The sequence below is a fragment of the Podarcis raffonei genome, chromosome 8, assembly GCF_027172205.1.
Source record: "Podarcis raffonei isolate rPodRaf1 chromosome 8, rPodRaf1.pri, whole genome shotgun sequence".
NCBI lineage: Eukaryota > Metazoa > Chordata > Lepidosauria > Squamata > Lacertidae > Podarcis > Podarcis raffonei.
The window spans coordinates 5,625,912-5,641,102 of NC_070609.1; the positions used below are offsets into that span (position 1 = coordinate 5,625,912).

The following is a 15,191-nucleotide window of genomic DNA, read 5'->3' on the forward strand; positions in this document are numbered from 1 at the left end:
CAGGCCCGACTGGCATGTTCTCTCCCTCCTGGTCGATCGTTCGGGAGCTTCAAAAGCTTTCTTTTGCCCGAACATCACAGCGACCAATGCCAACCAACACCGGCACAGTTAGGGATCCGCAGAGTTTGTGCAGTTTGCGTAACAGACCTAAGCAACTCAGCATTTTGGCTAATCTGCTTTACATATAAACACAGACGGAGCACTGCAACATGGCTCCCTCTCTCTCTAGTATCAGACAGCAAAGAGAAAGAACAAAGGACAATAGTCCCACTTCACGGAACACAGTAACACAAACATCCCGTCTCCGTCACTTCCCACTCTGTGGAGTCAAAACCTCCACCGTCATGTGATAGACAACAATCCCATGACTGCAGTCATGGAGCAGGAATTCTAACAGAATGATCCTCTGGCCATCCAAGCAGAATGTCCACTGCTTGGCTCCAATCCTAAGAATCCCATGGACTCCTCCAGGACAACAGAGAAGGGGGGGACTTGGTGGTAGGCTGTTTTGAAGGGTGTGGTGTGTGGGCCTTTGATCTGCTGCCTCCCCCACCCCAATTTTCTTGCTAACTGTGGTTTAGTAAAATACAGAGCCTTCTAGCTTGAAGCAGAGAGGCTCTGGGCACCATTTCCTCAAATCAACGGGAGGTTCTTTGGCACTGCTTTTGTGCAGATATATATAGAGCCTCTGAAATGTGCTCAGAAGAGTCTTTTGTAGACGGTGCTCATCATTTCGTTGGTACTCGTTCTCTTGCTGACGGTTCTGCTCAGTACTCAGAAGGAGGGAAGAGGAAAGCACATCCCGCTTCATTGTCCAAAGAAGGTTCATTTTCCATCTCCTTTTAAGTTCTTTTTCTGACTCTCCAAGGTCTACTGCTGAGTGAGAAGCACATGCTTAAAAATAAACTGACATTCAGATTATGCTTTCTCAGGTGTTTCCAAACCCGGCATTTGGAAGCCGGAATCCAGGAATCAAGAGGACGCCATATTGCTCAGAAAAGAGAACTGTTTTGTTTGTTTTTTTTTCATTTCCCAGAATAGGAACAGATATTTGCTGGTATATTAGCTGGGTTTTCTGTAGTGAAGAAAGACGGGTTTGTCTTTGGAGTTCCTCTTGAAGAGAATAGGGAGGGCTTGTTCCATTTCTTCTCAACTGGGACTGCCTGCAGGGCTTGTGTAGGGCAAGCCCCTGAATTCTTTTCTCCTGCATCTTTCCTGTAACCTTTAAAAAAAAAAATTTCATCCCTATGTCCGTACATATATAAGTGTATGGTATACATGGACATAATGGTTTCATTCAGAGCAGACCCACTGTGTTGTAGCCAATGTAGTGCTAAGTTAAAGTTACTTAGCCGTCCAGTAAAATATTTTGCACAAGCAGAATTGTGCAAGAGTACAGGGAAGCAGCTTAGTCCTGCTGGCCACATGACCCGCAAGCTGTACACCGGCTCCCTCGGCCAATAAAGCAAGATGAGCGCCGCAACCCCAGAGTCGGCCACAACTGGACCTAATGGTCAGGGGTCCCTTTACCTTTACAGGTAAACAGACTGCTGTTAACTTCATTGTGCAATAGATTGCTCCATCCATGGTGCAACAGATTCTTACAAGTGCAACATTAACACTCGCCCGTCCATTAATGCAAGAGTCCTTGCTAGGTGGATTGCAAACGTTGGATGAAGTCCGTTGAAATTCATGAGCCCCAATTAGGCGATGAGCCCCAATTAGGCGTGTCTACAAACTTCACAGGGTCTGCTTGGGGCATTGGAAACAATACAACTATAGCAAAAAAAAATTGGGGGGCGGGGGGGGGGGCGGTGAATCAGAGCACCTCAGAGCGCTGCCGCTCTCTGATTGTTCAAGGATCCCTCATAAGTGGAGATTCCTCTGACATGGTCTTTCTTCCATTCCCATTCATTTGTCTTGCAAATTAAGGGCGGACATTTTCAAGAGTGGTTGCTGGATCCCTAAGTCTAGTGCAGGGGTCAGCAACCTTTTTCAGAAGGGAGCTGGTCCACTGTCCCTCAGACCTTGTGGGGGGCCAGACTATATTTTGAAAAAAAAAAAAGAATGAACAAATTCCTGTGCCCCACAAATAACCCAGAGATGTATTTTAAATAAAAGCACACATTCTACTCATGTAAAAACACGCTGATTCCCGGACCGTCTGTGGGCCGGATTAAGAAGGCGATTGGGCCGGATCCAGCCCCCAGCTTTAGTTTGCCTACCCATGGTCTAGTGCTTTCAAGTATGGTAGTTTTCACCTCTTTTAGCTTCTAACCACACAAGTAGACCCTGTGCTCAGACAAGTCCTTTCTCTTCCAGAAGTTGTGTGTGGCTTGCTCTTTTGAATATGGGACACCAGGTCTCTCCCCCCCCCCTTAGTCTTTTTTGCCTTTTCTGCCTTAGTGGCCATTTTAAGGATTTATCCCTGGGCTGTCTTTGGTTGCAGCACGACTGGAATTTTTTTTGCTTTAAAATAAGCAGTTCAGGGAGTGTTTGGGCACCAGCAGAGAGCCTGACTATACCCCTGACTGAGGACTGAAAGAATTAGTAAAGTATTAATGGTTTCAACAGGACGGGAAACCTTTTAAGCCAGGAGCTCCTACTTCAGCTGTCCATTTACCTTGCACGGCTTCCCTTTTCCCTTCTACTGCTTAAAAAAATTAAAATGAAAAATGCACCACCTTTCTTCCATAGAACCTTCCATCCAGAAACAGGTCAGACCCACACCTACTTAAGCTTCAGCAAGGCTGCTGAGCCATGGTGAGAGCCAGTGTGGCATAATGGTTAGAATGTGGGAGACCAGGGTTCGAATCACCACTAGGCCATGAAGCCTCGACCCTGAGCCAGTCACTCTTTCTGAAGGACCAGGTGCGCAGCCTGGGAGTCATTCTGGACTCACAGCTGTCCATGGAGGCGCAGGTTAACTCTGTGTCCAGGGCAGCTGTCTCCCAGCTCCAAGTGGTACGAAGGCTGAGACCCTACCTGCCCGCAGACTGTCTCGCCAGAGTGGTGCATGCTCTAGTTATCTCCCACTTGGACTACTGCAATGCAGTCTACACAGGGCTACCTTTGAAGGTGACCTGGAAACTGCAATTAATCCAGAATGCGGCAGCTAGACTGGTGACTGGGAGTGGCCGCTGGGACCACATAACAGTGGTCCTGAGAGATCTGCATTGGTTCCCAGTACGTTTCCGAGCACAATTCAAAGTGTTGGTGCTGACCTTGAAAGCCCTAAACAGCCTCAAAGGCCCAGTATACCTGAAGGAGCGTCTCCACCCCCATCGCTCAGCCGGACACTGAGATCCAGCACCGAGGGCCTCTGGCAGTTCCCTCATTGTGAGAAGTGAGGTTACAGGGAACCAGACAGAGGGCCTTCTCGGTGGTGGCGCCCACCCTGTGGAACGCCCTCCCTTCAGATGTGAAGGAAATAAGCAGCTATCCTATCTTTAAAAGACATCTGAAGGCAGCCCTGTTTAGGGAAGTTTTTAATATTTAATGCTGTACTGTTTTTAACATTTGATTGGGAGCCGCCCAGAGTGGCTGGGGAGACTCAGCCAGATGGGCAGGGTATAAATAATAAATTATTATTATTATTATTATTATTATTATTATTATTATTATTATACCTCACAAGGTTGTTGCGTGGGGATTAAATGAGGAGTTGGAGAACCACGAGTTCCTTGGAGAAAAGGGCAGAATGTAAATGCAATCAATCAATCAATCAATCAATCAATCAATCAATGTGCCTTCTGACCAATTCTTTGCATGCATATGGGAGAATCAGGTGATCTGTGTGTTGATGCAGGAGAAGAAAATAATAATAATAATAATATAGAAAGATGAATTCTTGGATGCCAAGACCCAAGTTTGGGGCAGGTACTCTTAGGTGAGAGAACCCCAACAGAGATTTAAATTCACAGAATATGCAGCAGAGTAAAGTGGGGAAATATAGGATGTTTGGGAGGAATTGTGCCTTTCTAAGTTCCTCCCAAAGTTTCCCTAGCATAGAAAAAGACCACACGTTTGGTAAGTTAAAAATAGTTTACTTACAAACTACCCAAAGGTTAGATTCATGTACTTTCCCATACAGCATTCAGAAAAAGTTGCATAGGCAGTAAAACGTGGCTTAGTTGCAGTGGTGAAAGTTCCCTTTTTGTGTGTACAGAAACTCAAGAGAGGCTTGTAAGAGCCATGTGGTCTGAGCTGCAGCAACCCTCTCAGACCTCCTCACACGTTGAGCTTCTCAGATAGACTGATGGAGAACAATAGGCCTGATTACCTAGTCCCTCCCAAGCTGAGCAAATCCAGGCAGGACAGCTTACTTTATGGTCTTAACCCTTTCATGCTTTAATTAGACTTAAGCACGTTGGCTATACAAGGCTGGTTATCGCACCCTATGGCTGTGCAAAACCTGTCAATTCATACCACAGTGCATGCCTCTGAACAACCAATGTTAGAACCAACCAATGTTAGAACCAATGTTAGAATCAATGTTATAGAACAAGGCAGCTATAGCCTTGTTAAGTTTGCTTATTTAGTTATTTGATCTGTTTATATGCTGCTTAAGACTAAACTTGTTAAGTGGGTTACACTACTCTGAAGACATTTTTAAAAAATAAAATCCAGGCATTTTAATAAAAGTTTAATCTTGCAGATTTAACTGGGTTGTGGGGAGGGGTTTTTTTGGTACCTCTATTGGTTGGTTCTTTATTTGCACCACAAATAGAGAACCAAAAAAATACTCTAGGCAGTATGGAACGAAATTTCCAAGATAAATATATTTTCATACTTTTTCAACCAATAGAGACTATATATAAATGGCCACTAAAGACCCCTCATTTTATGATGGGATTTTTTGTCCTGTTGGGAGAGTAGCAGTACAATAAACCCTGAAAACATATTATGAAAAGTAATTAAATGTCAACCACTGTATGATACAAGATATGTCCTATAGGGTCATCAAACCTGATGCCTTTTGCATTCTGTTAAATACTCCTCTACATCTGACCAGCAAGGTATCAGTTTCAAACTTACAGGTAAGAGTATGAGAATTTTAAATTACTGAAACAATACAAAAATATATTTAAATATTTAAACTAAAATCCAAACCTGTGGTCCCAAAGCTTCTTATGTTGCTCAGCAAATGGCTAAGACATGGCTTTCCAATAGATCTTTTCGCCCCCAACTAAATTTTATTTGCTGCTGTTGTGAATTTTCTTTTGGATGCTTAAATCCCCTCCCCTTGTGGCCATTTTTAGTTTTTTTAACACTATTGTTTTCAAAAATTGTATTGTAATCCCTCTTGAGGAGGAATTAGGTCTTGAGGAAATGGCAGGATATTTTGGTAAAAGAAATAAAAGCTGGTGTATGCAATTTGTTTTGTTTTGTTTTTTTAAAAACAACAAGTTTCTAGTCCACATGCCAATGAAGTTGTGCCTGAATGTATGTGGACACAGCTGGCTGACAGCTCAGAAGCCCGGGAGCCTGGTTGAATAAAATCTCAGGAGAGCAAGCAGATGAATTATGCAAACTTGCTCCAATGTGCATAAGCTATACTGTACCAGGTAACAAAAACTTATTTTTCAGGGCACCTTGGGCAATTTACATGTTCTATATCTATATATGTAGTGTGTGTTCACGTGTAAAGATATATACCATTATTGATATATAGCAGAGAGTGTTCACAATCTTGATTAAAAACAATTAAATATAATGCACAAGATAAGCATTAAATGCTTCTTTCTCCAACCCAAGAAATGGTGCAGATCTTTAGGAATGTCTTTTAAGTAACTTTCAGATGTGCCAGCCCCTTCCCTAACAAGGCAACCTCCAGATGTTTTGGACGGCATTTCTCATCAGTCTTAGCCAGTTTGAACAGTTTTCTTGTTGGGGAGGAGGCATAAAAATGTTAAACCAGTTCTTTGGAGGTGGATTCTGAGCATCGGGAACACCCAAATGAAATAAACGGGGACAACTCCTCTCCTTCTTCATTTTTGCTTCCCACCTGCCCCCTGCCCCCAAGCCAGAAGCCAGAGACTAGTGCTGGTTAAAGTGTTTGGTGGACCTAGAACAGGCCCTAGCTGCACAGATGTGGAACTCTGAGCAATGCCTCCTTCTTGTGATCTTACAGGATGGATGGACATATTTTAAGAGAAGAAGCAACACTATCTGGAAATGGCCTTGCACTTGTTTTCAGCAGCTAGACTGGTGACTGGGAGCGGCTGCAGAGACCACATAACACCGGTCTTGAAAGACCTACACTGGCTCCCAGTACGTTTCCGAGCACAATTCAAAGTGTTGGTGCTGACCTTTAAAGCCCTAAATGGCCTCAAAGGCCCAGTATACCTAAAGCAGCATCTCCACCCCATCGTTCTGCCCAGACACTGAGGTCCAGCGCCGAGGGCCTTCTGGCGGTTCCCTCACTGCGAGAAGCCAAGTTACAGGGAACCAGGCAGAGGGCCTTCTCGATAGTGGCACCCGCCCTGTGGAACACCCTCCCACCAGATGTCAAAGAGAAAAACAACTACCAGACTTTTAGAAGACATCTGAAAGCAGCCCTGTTTAGGGAAGCTTTTAATGTTTGACAGACTACTGTATTTTAATATTTTGTTGGGAGCCGCCCAGAGTGGCTGGGGAAACTGTGCCAGATGGGCGGGGTATAAATAATAAATTATTATAATATTATTATTCTTATTTTCTTCAGTTGCATGTTCTCCCCATTTTTGAATAATTTTTATTGATTTCAGATTTTCGGTACAAGACGTCTCGAGTCAATTAAAAAAACCACCTGTGCATTAACATAAACTGCAAAAATAAAACAGAGGCACTGCCTTTGCAAGGCTTTAAGTCACACATTGCAGCTAGTTCGTAAGAAAGGTACTGGGCGTTTACAAACAATGAACTAGTAGGACTAATCCTCAGTCCTTACTTTTCCTTTTCCCCAGGGACCAAAAAATTCTGTCTGATGGTTCTGTTGCCCGACGTTCCTTTCTTGCCTTTGCAAAAGCCTTGGCCAATGAACCTTATTCCCATTTTACAGATAGAAGAACAGAGGCTGACTAAGAAGTGTGTGCATTCGCGCCTGTGCAGATAGCTGCCCAAGGCTGGCTAGTTCATGGGCCTGAGCTGGGGCTGAAACCAAAGGTTTTCAGCCTCATATCCAGCAGCCCACAACGGTCAAACCATCTTTTTATTTTTAAGTGTGTGCGACTTTCGGCGTTCCTTCCTTTCCAAACACAACTTCAGAAGCAATAATGCGAAGATACCAAATATTTGCACTGTTAAAATGCCAGTCGCGCCCTCTCTCTTCAACGCCCCCTTCCCCAAATACATTGGATGCGCTGTCCGGTCTGGGGAGCTGTCCACCGTTTCCTGGTGCTGAAATGGCTATTCTCTGTCCAGACTCACCGTGGTACTGATTTGCTGGGGGCGAAGGGAGCTGCCCGGCTGCTCGAGTGGGTGGGTGGCTTGGGCCGCCTTGAGCAGAAACCTGGACCCGATCCGGGCATGGCGAAGCAGCAGACTTGGCGTTCTTCCACGCAGCTCTCACGCCTCGGCCACACTCTCTGGCAACGTGGGCTCAGCTAACCACCACCCAGCTTGAGTAGAGTTGCACCCCTTCCCTTTCCTGGTGGTGGCGGGGGTTTCCTTGCACCCCCTCTCCCGCCCCATAGCTTCTTTCTGTGGGTCTTGAGGGCTCATTTCTCTCTTCCCACAACCTCAACCCACCCCACCCCGCACCAGCGCTGCCCCTCCCCTTCTCTCCTCCTCCTTTCACCAGAGGCGGGCTCGCTCTCCATCTCTCTCTCGTCTCTGGCTCCGAGGAAGGGACACTCTCTGGCTGGTGGGGGCAGCGACCAGGATCTGGGGGCTCTCGGGCTTCCACCGCCACCCCCTCGTGTTAGGCACGGCGCCCAGCCCTGCTGAAGAGCAACGTGGGGAGGAGGGGGGCGGGCAGAGAGCGCGAGAGAAAGACCATGGCGAGGAACTGACCGGCTTGGCTCAGCCACAGCTGTGGGGTGTCTCTGAGAGGAGGCGCAGAGGAAGGTAGGTGCTGGGGCGACGTGGGGGGTCCTTTTCCGCTCGCGGGGCAGAGGATCGTGTGTGCGTGTGTGTGCGTGTCGGGGTAACAGAGAGAGGGGTTCCTGTTCCTTCATTTCCTCCCCGCCACCCACCTACCCAAATCCCCTTTTCCTGCTTGGATTGATCCGATGGCGGGGGAGTAGTGTGTGTTGGGGAGCTTCTGGGTCGCTGGGTGATCCGCTGTCGATCAGGATCGGGACCACGGGCTGCCTTGAGCCTTCCCTCCCTCTCTGCTCCCGTTTACTTCTTACTCTCTCTGTCGCTCTTCATCGCCGCTGACTCTCGGGTCCCTTCCCGTTCCTTCCTCTCCGGGCACCGCGCGCCGATTTGAGCCACAACCTGGTGCCGGTCAGCGATCGCCACATGATAGCCCCCTCGGGGGCGGGTGGGGGCCGCGAGGCTCCGGCCTCCTGAGGGCATTCCCCACCACCTACCAATTGTAGACCCGGTTGTGTTGACACCATTGGGGTAAAGAGAGATGGAGAGAGAGACCTCTTTGCCTCGCCCAGGAAATATGTGCCGTTTTAGCTGTGCTTAGTTAAAATACGGCGTCGAGGTGTGATTAATTCCTCCACCCGCTATGAAAAATCTATATGAAAAGAAATGAAAACCCAGCTCCAAAATTCCTACTCACTTTAAAAAATAAAAATCTGGGACCATGGTGTCAAGATCCCGACCCGCCTTTAAAAAAAACAAAACACAATTAAAAATCTTGTACCAAGACTCCTTTCTGTAATTGAATTCTCAATAATATTATGATTTTTTATTTTTTAAAAAAATATCCATCCCACACATTTTCCCTCCATCCTTCTTTACGTCCCCCATCTCACATATCTTTCTAGCTAGGACAGTTGCTATAGACAACCACCTTCAGTTTTGAAGGATCTCAGAAGATAATTCGCCGCCGCCGCCACCTCGCTTTTGCAGAGACATGCATGCGTTACCCACTCCTCCACCCCCAAACTTTTTTTAATTAAAAAAAAAAAGATAAATAAGAATTATTTCTGATTGCCGTTCAATATACTCTGACAGAGTGGGATAGGCGCGTGTGCGTCCTCACTCCCCGGTTCAGTCTAGTTCAGTCTGAAGTGATTTGGGCTCCACAATGGCCACATCCTGGACTAAGAGAAACCAGCGCCGGGTTGGGAGAGGAGGCTGGATCCTGCACATAAACAAAGTGAATTTTCGCCTGGCCAAAAGTAGTTCGTGGGACCTGAAGCCCTGCAGTTCCGAGAGGAGCAAACCCCTTTCCTCTCTGGTTCAGCAACCATATTGAGCAATAAGTGTCTCAACACACCCTGAAAACCATCAGATGTTTATATGTTTCAGATTCCAAACCTGGGAGACGAGAGGAGATTTCCCCCTCCCCAGAAAACAATTCACATCAAATAAGCATCTGCCCGGATCCCAAAATCAGGGGGACTTTTCCTCCTCAACTCCCTCCCCACATTAAGAAGGGGGGGAGGGACTTTCCAAATGATGGAAGTGAGACGTGTAGGTGCCTCAAAGTGGGTATGGATTTGATGCTCTGCTGTGCTGTGCAGTGCATCTCCAGATGTGACATATTTTTTTGCCTGCTCTATTTCCCACCTTCTCCCAAACCCAACTCGGAGGCAACTTGTGGGAAGCAAAGTCCATCATCCTGGGATGTCCCCTGGCAAGGACTGTCTCCCTAGGAGATATTTGTTTGAGATGGAGAGGATGATATATAATGATACTACTACTACTAATAATAACGCACACCTCTTGGCTTGTCTCATGGCCCTGGCATGCCAATTCCAGCCCCGCACCCATTTTGCCAATCTCGTGAGTTGTCTTGTAGGGTAGACCAAGCGCTGGGGGAGTTGGGGGGCTGAAAGGAACTGGACGCAAACTTGTTCTTATTATAGCGCTTGTAACTATTGTGTCTGGTGGTGTCATGGTTTCGGTTGCTGGATGCAAGATCTGGGTTGGCTGACTGAGTGGCTTTCACTTACAGCAGTTCTCAACCTGTGGGTCCCCAGATGTTGTTGGACTACAACTCCCATCATCCCTGAGCTCTGGCCTTGCTAGAGAGGGGTGATGGGAGTTGTAGTTCAACAACATCTGGGGACCCACAGGTGGAGAAAGGCTGCAGCTAGGAGATCCCTGAATCTGAGAGAGTCAGAGAAGGTGGCTGGAGGCCTCTAGCCTTCTGAGGGGCTCTGTGCAGTTGTGTGTGTGTGTTAATGTTATTATTGTTGGGGTGGTGGTCTTATTGGCAGAGCAGGAGACCCCGCCAATGCCCAGCCCCATGATGTTCTGCTCCTTGCCTTGCTCAGTTTCCCCATCTGCACAATGGGCACAATAGGGAGAGGATTCCTTTCCCCTCTTTTGATCGATCCTGCTTATTTCTTGCTCCGTGTTTAGAATCTAGATGTTGAGATGGCTGGTTCAGAAAAGCTTGGGTGTAAGTTCCCTCCTCCAGGTTAAGCACAAGAGAATGATGAAAGCTGTGGGCATCTGATCCCGGTTCAAATCTTAGCTCTGCTGTGAAACTCACCAGGAGTCAGATCAGCTTGCAAGATCTAGTATTTGGGTGATGGTACAGAGCTCCCTCACAGGGTTGTTGTGAAGGTGCCTCTTGAGGAAGGGCAGGATACCAGTGAAAATAATTTATTACAACATCTCCTAGAGGTGCAGTAAGACTATTTTATCTCTCTCCCTAACAAGCCGTTGATGGCAGGCAGAATGTGTCAGCCTACTTTTCATCTTTTAAGGTGTCTGTTAATATTTTATTCAAACCTGTGCATTGACTGGAGATGTGTGTTGCGCGTACCAGGCAGGTTATAGCAGTGCATGTACCAAAAATTCACCAGGTAGATCTACTGCATTTCATCGGTCGAGGGGGGAAAACTACACCTCTTGAATTTGCACCCGTAACGCCGCTGGTGGAGGCAAAGGAATAATTTTGGTGGTGATGGGCAGGAAGGAGAACCATCTGCTTTAACTGGGATTTCTGTTCAACATTCCACACTCCTCTTAAACAGCAGGCAGTTACTTGTTGCTTGTCTTTCTAAACTAAAAAGCACATGTTGAGGTTGCATGATTGTACCAGCGGGTCCTGGGACGCTGCTCAAAGCCTAGGAGACATTTGTGGGTCCATACGTGTGACAAGGTGTATGTTTTATTGGGGTGGGGGGGGAGGAATGACTCTTATTCAGCACCGAGGGCCATGTCAGAAATAGACTATGAATCAGAGGGCTACTGCTAATTCTAGCTGCCAATCATCCTTGCAAACATTCATTTGGGCCGCAATTCACTCTTGCAGCCATGACAGGTGTCAAACTGCCACCGTTCCTTGCAGTGCCATTTTTATTCCACAACTGGGAGAAAACCAAGCTACCTTGGAGGCAGCAGCAATGATGGGGAGGGCAAACACACAGGGCTAGGAACTGGGCAGAGTTGAAGTGCAGAGGACATGGGCTTCTGGACGATCTCTCTAATCCTAATTCTGCACGAGCCAGAGTTGTGTTCCACTATTCGAAATAATAAGGGACACAGGTGGCACTATGGTCTAAACCACAGAGCCTAGGACTTGCTGATCAGAAGGTCGGCGGTTTGAATCCCCGCCACGGGGTGAGCTCCCGTTGCTCGGTCCCTGCTCCTGGTGACCTAGCAGTTCGAAAGCATGTCAACATGCAAGTAGATAAATAGGTATCACTGCGGCAGGAAGGTAAACAGCATTTCCATGTACTGCTCTGGTTTCGCCAGAAGAGGCTTAGCCATCCTGGCCACATGACCCAGAAAAACTGTCTGCGGACAAACGCCAGCTCCCTCGGCCTATAGAGCGAGATGAGCGGGCAACTCCAGAGTCGTCTGTGACTGGACCTCATGGTCAGGGCTACCTTTACCTTTTATTTGAAATAATTGATGGGGCAAAAAGTTCAGTAAGCTCTAGAGTAAAATGTTGACTTCTAATGATTTTGCTCTCTCCATCCCCTCTATGAAAATATGGCTGTCATGCAACCATATAGCACAAAACAATGCAACCATGTGCACCAGATCCGTTTTTTAAAAAGTGTTTTTTCAAAAAGAAAATAAAAATTATACTTCATAGCAGCCTAGTTTCTGAACTGTCTTCAGAGGCAGCCCTACGTATAACATGTTGCAGTAATCTAACCTAGAGTGTAGATGACAGAAGGCAAACTATCCCTGTCCAGAGAGGGGCACAGTTGGGCACCAGCCAAAGCTGATGGATGGTACTCTGCGCCACTGAGACCACTTGAGACTCAAGCAACAGCAAAAAATTCAGAAGTGCCCCCCATGCTACCAGGTCCTTCAGAGGCAGTGGAACCCCATCAAGAGCAGGCAACCTCCCAGCCGTCCGGTCTATGGAACTTCCCACTAACAGTGCCTCAGCCTTATCTGGATTGAGCTTCAGTTTTTTGGTTCCCATCCAGGTCATTATCAAGGCAAGACAATGGTCCAGCACATCCACTGCCAAACCTGAAGATGTAAAGGAAAACTGGAGCTGTGTGTCATCAGCTTATTACTGACAACAGACTCCAGACCTCTAGATAACCCCACTCAGTGGTTTCATGTAGATGTTAAACAGCATAGGGGATAAAATTGAACCATGAGTAGCCCCACATTGAAGGCTCCATGGGGCCAAAGCATCACCCTCTGGAAACGATCATTCAAATAGGACCAGAACCACTGCAAAGCGCTGCCACCCCCAACTCAGACAGCCACTCTAGAAGGAGACCACGGTTGATGGTAATGAAAGCCGCTGAGAGGTCAAGGAGAATTTATAGCAACACATTCCACCTCTCTCTCTCCCGACAGAGATCATCATACCAAAGCAGTTTCCATGCCCAAACCAGGCCTGTACACCCGACTGAAATGCATCTAGAAAATCAGTTTCCTCCAAGAGTGCCTGGATCTGGTCCACGACCACCCGCTCAGTCACCCACTCAGCCAGTGTGGTGTAGTGGTTAAGAGCGGTAGACACGTAATCTGGTGAACCGGGTTCAATTCCCCACTCCTCCACATGCAGCTGCTGGGTGACCTTGGGCCAGTCACACTTCTCTGAAGTCTCTCAGCCCCACTCACCTCACAGAGTTTGTGGGGGAGGAAGGGAAAGGAGATTGTTAGCCACTTTGAGACTCCTTAGGGTAGTGATAAAGCGGGATATCAAATCCAAACTCTTCTTCTTCTTCTTCAAGAACCTTGCCCAAGAAGGGAAGATTGTCAACTTTGATTTTCCAAATCCAGGGAGGGTTTCTTGAGGAGTGATTCTGCCATGGCCTCCTTCATGCAGGCAGGAACCAGCCCCTCTTGCAAAATGTTGAGGGTTTTGCCCTCAAAACGCTTTGAAAACGAGTTGCAGTGAACTACTCTTGGTTCTACCTTTGGGCCAGACCGTAAGAGACCCCACACCACCTGGAAAAGCTCTACCGGACAGCACATCGAGAGCACACTCTTTTCCTTCTTTGCTGCCTTCGCTGCCACTAGGTAGGCTCGACGATGAGCCCTCAACACTGCGCAGTTGCATTACACCCGAGCTTCCCTCCACTCGCGTCTGAGCTGTCTCCCAGCTTGTTTCCTCACTGTAAGCTCTTGTTGTTGTTTAGTCGTTTAGTCGTGTCCGCCTCTTCGTGACCCCCGGACCAGAGCACGCCAGGCACTTCTGTCCTCCACTGCCTCCCGCAGTTTGGTCAAGCTCATGTTTGTAGCTTCGAGAACACTGTCCAACCATCTCGTCCTCTGTCGCCCCCTTCTCCTTGTGCCCTCCATCTTGCCCAACACCAGGGTCTTTTCCAGGGAGTCTTCTCTTCTCATGAGGTGGCCAAAGTCTTGGAGCCTCAGCTTCACGATCCGTCCTTCCAGTGAGCACTCAGGGCTGATTTCCTTAAGAATGGAGAGGTTTGATCTTCTTGCAGTCCATGGGACTCTCAAGAGTCTTCTCCAGCACCATAATTCAAAAGCATCAATTCTTCGGCGATCAGCCTAAGCTCTAGTATATCAGAAAGCCAAACTGGCTCCACGAAGTGGAAGAGGGCACTCAGGGGGCAACGACCCTAGCCAATGAGATGTTCCAGAGATCAGCAAGGGCTTTCACAGGAGTGCCAGTCATATCAGCTGGAAAATGCGTTGTCAGTTTAAGGAGCACACTCCATGAGGCATATTTATGACCCATCAGCTGCAGTGGCTCTGAAAAACGATCGGACAAATTTGTTGAAGCAGCTGCCAGCTATGGAAGTGAAATGGAGCCTCCATATTCAAGAGCACTATACCAGGTCGACCTTTTAAAACCCTGTTTGTGAGTACCTGGATGGATGACTGCTACAAACGGGCTAGATCCAGTACGTGACTTTTTATAATAATACAGTCATACCTCAGGTTACAGCCGCTTCAGGTTGCATTTTCTCGGGTTGAGGACTGCCGAAACCCGGAAGTACCGGAACAGGTTACTTCCAGGTTTCTTGCTGTTGCGCATGTGCAGACATGCTAAATCACCCTTTGCGCATGCGCAGAAGCACCGAATCACAACCTGCATGTGCGCAGACACAGGTTCCGAACGTTGTGGGTTGCGAACGTGCATCCCGCACGGATCATGTTCGCAACCCGAGCATCCACTGTAACTTTATTGTCAATGTACAGCCTGTGTACAATGAAATTAACCGAGTCTCCCTCCCCACACACAAACACTCAATCTCATTGCACTCTGTGTGCTTGTCGCACAACACACCAACACCGAAAGTCAGTTGCACTATATTATTTTCCGTTCAGCAGCCTAACAGCCCACGGATAGAAACTGTTTTTTTAGCCTGTTGGTACGACTGATTATACTTCTATATCTCCTGCCCGAGGGTAGAAGATTAAAGAGGTGCTGGCCAGGGTGTGAATCGTCCCTGAGAATTTCTCTCGCTCTCCTAAGGCAACGGTCCCTTGCGATGTCATCTAGCGGGCTCAGGGGACAGCCCATGATATCATGTGCTGTGTTCACCACCCTCTGTAGAGACTTTCTGTCCGTGGCTGTCAAGCCAACGTACCACACTGTGATACAATATGTGGACCGGTAGAAGGAGGTCTTTTCTTAAACATTCCCAGGAGACTCTTGAAATAAGTGTGCAATGAATTGG

At 47.4% G+C, this 15,191-nt stretch overlaps 1 protein-coding gene across 1 annotated transcript in view; it reads left to right on the forward strand.

Annotated features, from left to right (window-relative positions):
- The first annotated feature begins 7,914 nt into the window (after positions 1-7,914).
- Positions 7,915-15,191, forward strand: part of SLC8A2 (solute carrier family 8 member A2) — a 122,359-nt gene continuing 115,082 nt past the window's right edge. Inside the window, exon 1 of the mRNA XM_053397737.1 lies at positions 7,915-8,049. The gene's annotated coding sequence lies outside the window, so the exon portion shown is untranslated. The remainder of the gene's footprint in view (positions 8,050-15,191) is intronic.